This window comes from Protopterus annectens, chromosome 10.part0, assembly GCF_019279795.1.
Source record: "Protopterus annectens isolate FY-2018-M chromosome 10.part0, PAN1.0, whole genome shotgun sequence".
NCBI classification, from domain to species: Eukaryota; Metazoa; Chordata; order Ceratodontiformes; family Protopteridae; genus Protopterus; species Protopterus annectens.
In genome coordinates this window covers 842007667-842013666 of record NC_056744.1, presented here as the reverse complement: position 1 = coordinate 842013666, position 6000 = coordinate 842007667, and the positions used below count along the sequence as shown (strand labels likewise).

General features: G+C 38.0%; 1 long non-coding RNA gene across 1 annotated transcript in view; it reads right to left on the bottom strand.

The window, feature by feature from the left end:
• Positions 1–200: 200 nt before the first annotated feature.
• LOC122812810 overlaps positions 201–6000 on the bottom strand; it is a 539228-nt gene continuing 533428 nt past the window's right edge. The window contains exon 3 of the long non-coding RNA XR_006366576.1: positions 201–571. This is a non-coding gene — a long non-coding RNA (uncharacterized LOC122812810). The remainder of the gene's footprint in view (positions 572–6000) is intronic.

The following is a 6000-nucleotide window of genomic DNA, read 5'->3' as shown; positions in this document are numbered from 1 at the left end:
TCAAATACTCTGCTTGTACTGTGCTGATGAGATTATAACAAGGCTGAAATATATATACCCAGAGCTAGTTGGGTTTGGCTTTAATGGCCTGAAGTTGTCCATTTAAACAACTTCAAAATAAATAAATAAATCATGGGAATTGACATATTGTTGAAACACCTGATGTTCATAAGGGCCATTTGCATATATCTCATGTGCCTCTGATTCCAGAGGTTTGGGAGGTTACTCAGTGGAAGCTCTCACTAATAGACACTGGCAAATGTTTAAATCCAGTAAAATTACAGGTTTATTCTTACTGATGAATTCATCATATGTGATACTCACAAAATTAAAACTTAGGCGATATACGTTTTTGCTCCATTATGGGACCTGATATACACATTTGTATTCAGTGATGTCATCTGTATAAAAAATGCTAAATGAAGACAGTAAATGACTATTAATAATAAAAGGTACAACTAAAGCAGAAAAACGGAACACATTGAAGACATGTCTCTCTCCCATTGCTCCTCCTCCAGTCATTGCAGTCAATTAATGCACATGGACTTGTTTCATCTTCTCTCCTCAGCACCTGTAAAAATATAATGAGCATAAAAATTACACAACAGCAATGGCTTTGTGCTGTGCAGTTATACAGTAAATAAGGGTAAATAATATACTTTCAAAATATTGTCATAATGCACACCACAAAATAAAGCACATTAAACAAGGCTATGTATCATAACCTCATATATGTATTTATGGGTGTACTTCATAACATATACTTACCATTTTGTCAATTTTCAAAACAGAAAGAGAACAATGTCACATGTTTACAATCATGAACTCCAGGATCATTGCATTTCCTGTTTGGGAAAATAACCACTTGGCCACCAGTAATAAAATTACAAGCAGAAGCAAATTACACCCAAAGACGTGGGGTGCTTTACCACCTACACCCATCATGTGGGAGGCTACACCCCCCCACCTCCCACCACCTAAATATACCAACTGCGAGATCACACTACAGTGGAGAAAGGGCAAAGTTCATCATGATGGCCAAGTGGATATTTTCCCGGAGAGGAAATACGATGTTCAAGGAGTTTGTGATTGTAAACATGCAACGTTGTCACCTTGCTGTTTTGAACATCAACAAAATGGTAAGGCAACATTATGAAGGGGTCCATATTTATACATGGTTTTACACACTTATTTTGCACACTAGGATAACTGATATCAACCTGGAAGAAGCTGGATTCAAACCTACAACAGTCACCAACATTTATAACAGAGTCTAATATCCTACCTGCATAGTGACATGTCCTTCAGTATATATGAATATGTTCCTGTGAATCAAACATGTTGGAGAAGTGAATACACACTTACAGCATAAAATAATGTTGCAAATGATTATTTGTACATGTGGAATGTTCAGTGTAGAATGCATGTCAGGTACAATGTGCTGAATTCTTGCTGTATGATGTAACAACGTTTATTAATTATGTATGGCACAAATACTACTTAACAGCTGTAATTGTTGACATACTCTTGCTGTTAGGTTTACATTCCTGACACATCATACCCATAAGGTAAGCTTGGTAACCATTTGAAATGTCAGGTCTCACTAGAACAAGTCCTAAAACACAAAGACTAAATGGCTGAAAGAGCAAACTTATATATACTAAGTCTGAGGTGCCATTTCCCAGAATATTCCCTTTTCTCCATGGTATGGTGATCTAGGAATTGGTATAGGTGGATAAGTTCAGGGTGTGTGGGGGTCTTGCCCTCCACACTGGAGATGTGGGAGGGCTTGACCCCCTGCAAAAAGAAGTTTAAAGGAGAAAAGCAATGTTGGATATTTGTTCTTCTATGGGTTTTCAGTCTTTTCTTCTTCTTATTGGCACTCAACATTTTGAGTACTAACATTTCAATAGGGAGCCATGAGCTTTCATGGGATCAGCTGCTTGAATTACTGTTGTGAACAACTGCTCTTAGTATTGGTCTGTAATGGTGAGAATGTCCTGTGTGCACCATATAAGTCATATTACACTGAGTTGGCACTATAAAATCATCTACATGTGAACATGTAAGCTAAATAAACATTAAGGGTTGTCATTCTCCCATATTCATGTTACTTGATACATATCCATTATTCCTAGTGAAATTTCTCCCTTATACAAGTGTATGAAACATTTCCATCAGCCCCTGTGAATGGTGGATATGGACAGATTCTGACCATATCCACTGGGAATGCAGGTCTACTTCTTAGGTCCATAGCAGTGTTTGTGGATAATGATGGTTTATGAGAGTTTCCACAAATCAGACATAATAAGTGGATTTTAACTAATGCTGAGTCTTAAATTGGAAACTCCAGTACCGTTCAATGAGAGTGGCAGGACATTCAAATGGTTCAGCCTGTAGCCTTATTTCTGTGTTCACATTGCACCACCACATCTGTGATATATATGTTAATATGTTTTTAATGTGCTGAAGTGCTCTTTGACACAGATAGATACATATGTTGGTCACATATGGGTACATTACACAGTTCTGCAGCTTTGTGTGCATTACTGTATTGAAATCTGTTCTGTAATCCCAATCTGTGTAGATGACATGGTAGGGATAATTGGCTCTGCATATGACAGTCATCATTCTCTTTCGGCTTTTCCCGTTAGGGGTCGCCACAGCGGATCATCTCTTTCCATTTCTTCCTATCCTCTGCATCTTGCTCTGTCACACCAACCGCCTGCATGTCCTCTCTCACCACGTCCATAAACCTTATCTTAGGCCTTCCTCTATTCCTCTTACCTGGCAGCTCCATCCTTAGCATCTTTTTCCCAATATACCCATCATCCCTCCTCAGCACATGTCCAAACCAACGCAATCTCGTCTCTCTTGCTTTGTCTCCAAACTGTCCAACATGAGCTGACCCTCTAATATACCGATTCCTAATCCTATCCATCCTAGTCACACCGATTGCAAATCTTAACATCTTTAACTCTGCCACATCCAGCTCTGACTCCTGCCTTTTGTCAATGCCACTGTCTCCAACCCATATAACATAGCTGGTCTCACTACACTCTTGTAGACCTTCCCTTTCACTCTTACGGATACCCGTCTGTCACAAATCACTCCTGACACTCTTCTCCACCCATTCCACCCTGCCTGTACTCTCTTCTTCACCTCTCTTCCACATTCACCATTACTCTGAACTGTTGATCCCAAGTACTTAAACTCGTCCACCTTTAGCAACTCTACTCCCTGCATCCTCACAATTCCTCTACCCTCCCTCTCATTTACACACATATATTCTGTCTTAGCCCTGCTGACCCTCATTCCTCTGCTCTCTAGAGCATATCTCCACCTCTCCAGAGTCTCCTCAACCTGATTCCTACTCTCACTACAGATCACAATGTCATCTGCAAACATCATAGTCCACGGGGCCTCCTGTCTGATCTCATCTGTCAACCTGTCCATCACCACTGCAAATAAGAAAGGACTCAGAGCTGATCCTTGATGTAATCCCACCTCCACCTTAAACGGATCTGTCACTCCCACTGCAGTCCTCACCACTGTCACACTACCCTCGTACATATCCTGTACCACTCTTACGTACTTCTCTGCCACTCCCGACTTCCTCATACAATACCACAACTCTTCTCTAGGTACCCTGTCATATGCTTTCTCCAAGTCTACAAAGACACAATGCAACTCCTTCTGACCTTCTCTGTATTTCTCCATCAACACTCTCAGAGCAAACATTGCATCTGTAGTGCTCTTTCCTGGCATGAAACCATACTGCTGCTCACTAATCATCACCTCCCTTCTTAACCTTGCTTCCACTACTCTTTCCCATAACTTCAAGCTGTGACTAATCAGTTTTATCCCTCTGTAGTTACTGCAGCTCTGCACATCACCCTTATTCTTAAAGATAGGTACCAAAACACTTTTTCTCCACTCCTCAGGCATCCTCTGACTTTCCAAAATTTCATTAAATATTCTAGTTAGAAATTCCACTGCCATTTCTCCTAAGCACCTCCATGCTTCCATTGGTATGTCATCTGGGCCAACAGCCTTTCCATTCTTCATCCTCTTCATAGCTGCCCTTACTTCCTCCTTGCTAATCTGTTTCACTTCCTGATTATGACAGTAGGTATAAATAATACAAAGAGTTTGTTGGAGTACCAGGACATTGCACAGTATAAGACTGTCAACATTCCCAAGGATCTGGGTTCAAAGCCCATCCTTGAAGTATAACATATCCTGGTTGTGGACTGGGGAGTATGAGTAGCATGGATATGATTCATATTTGATGACATAAGCAGCACCTGCTGACTGTCATGTATGTTTACTATGACTATCTGTACATGACTACAATACACATAATACATTGGCCTTTTTTCTTTTGCATTGTAGTAGAATGTATATGTGGAGCATTAAACTATCCCATACTTTTAATGTTTATCTGATGATAGGTATACTACATATATACAGTACACTAAAAAAACAAAAAAAGCAGGAACACAGCAGAACTGTTTGAATTTTCTTTACTTCAACACACTGGTACCTCGGCCATTTGCCTTCAACGGACAATATGCAATTGCAAACAACCATCTTTATATACATAGGTTCAAACCCCAATTAATGCAATTAAATAACAAATTAAAAAATTGCATCTTGTTTAAAATGCTGCATACACATTTTTTTAAAGTACTACATGCACATTTTATTAAATACAGCCATCCTAAACATTTTAAATAACTAATTTTAAATATAAACTATCCAACATTGATTGATGAACTTTTTTAAGAAATATATCTGTAACTAACATTTATAATGGACTAAATAAGCATGACAATAAAAACCTCATTAATTCATACATTTATAAATTCATAAATATGAAAACATTTTTTTATAAATTTCATATATTTACTTCAAGGTTAAGACCCCTAGGAAACAATGTTCCATAATTGAGAATGAACTTACTTTCTAACTCATTCAGCCTCCTCACCATATCACTCCCCTTAACTAACACAGGCTGTGCCAAAATACTAAAGAAAAAGGAACTAGTGCTCCCCCCATGAATATTCACAAAATGTTCAGCAACTGGACTCTTAAGGTTTCTATTGATAATGTCCCTCAAATGTTCCATGATCCTAACCTGTACTGCTCTTTTTGTTTGACCAATATACCATTTTACATTTGCGCAACCACACCCCACAATATAAACTACCCCACAAGAATTACATCCAAAATTACCCCTGCAGGTGAATTTTCTACCATTAATAAATGTGCCAGAAATGTTTTTAACATAACTACATACCTTGCAGTGTCTACAGGCAGAAACACCTACATCAGCTTTAAAGCCTCTAGTTAAAGGCATATTTAATAATTATTTTTAATTGGCATATCTACCATATGAAAATCTAACATATTTTGGAAACAGATTGCCAACTGTGACATCTTCACAAACAATATACCAGAGGTCCAAAAGCACCCTTCTCATTACTTCTGAATAAACAGAAAATCAATGTTGGATAGTTTATATTTAAAATTAGTTATTTAAAATGTTTATGATGGCTGTATTTAATAAAATGTGCATGTAGTACTTTAAAAAAATGTGTATGCAGCATTTTAAACAAGATGCAACTTTTCAATTAGTTATTTAATTGCATTATTTGGGGTTTGATCCTATGTATATAAAGATGGTTGTTTGCAATTGCATATTGTCCGTTGAAGGCGAATGGCCGAGGTACCAGTGTGTTGAAGTAAAGAAAATTCAAACAGTTCTGCTGTGTTCCTGCTTTTTTTGTTTTTTTTTAGTATATGGTTTGGTGAAGTGGTGGATTTGTAAAAAAATATATACAGTGCATCCTGATATGTGCACTTTTTATTTCTGCAGATGTCTGCAAGAAGCAGAAGACCTAATTTTTTCCCCTCAAGGAAAATTAAATTATACTTGCATCCCTGTGACAACATGGCAGGAATTTACAAGGATGGCTGAATGATACATTCCGGAGG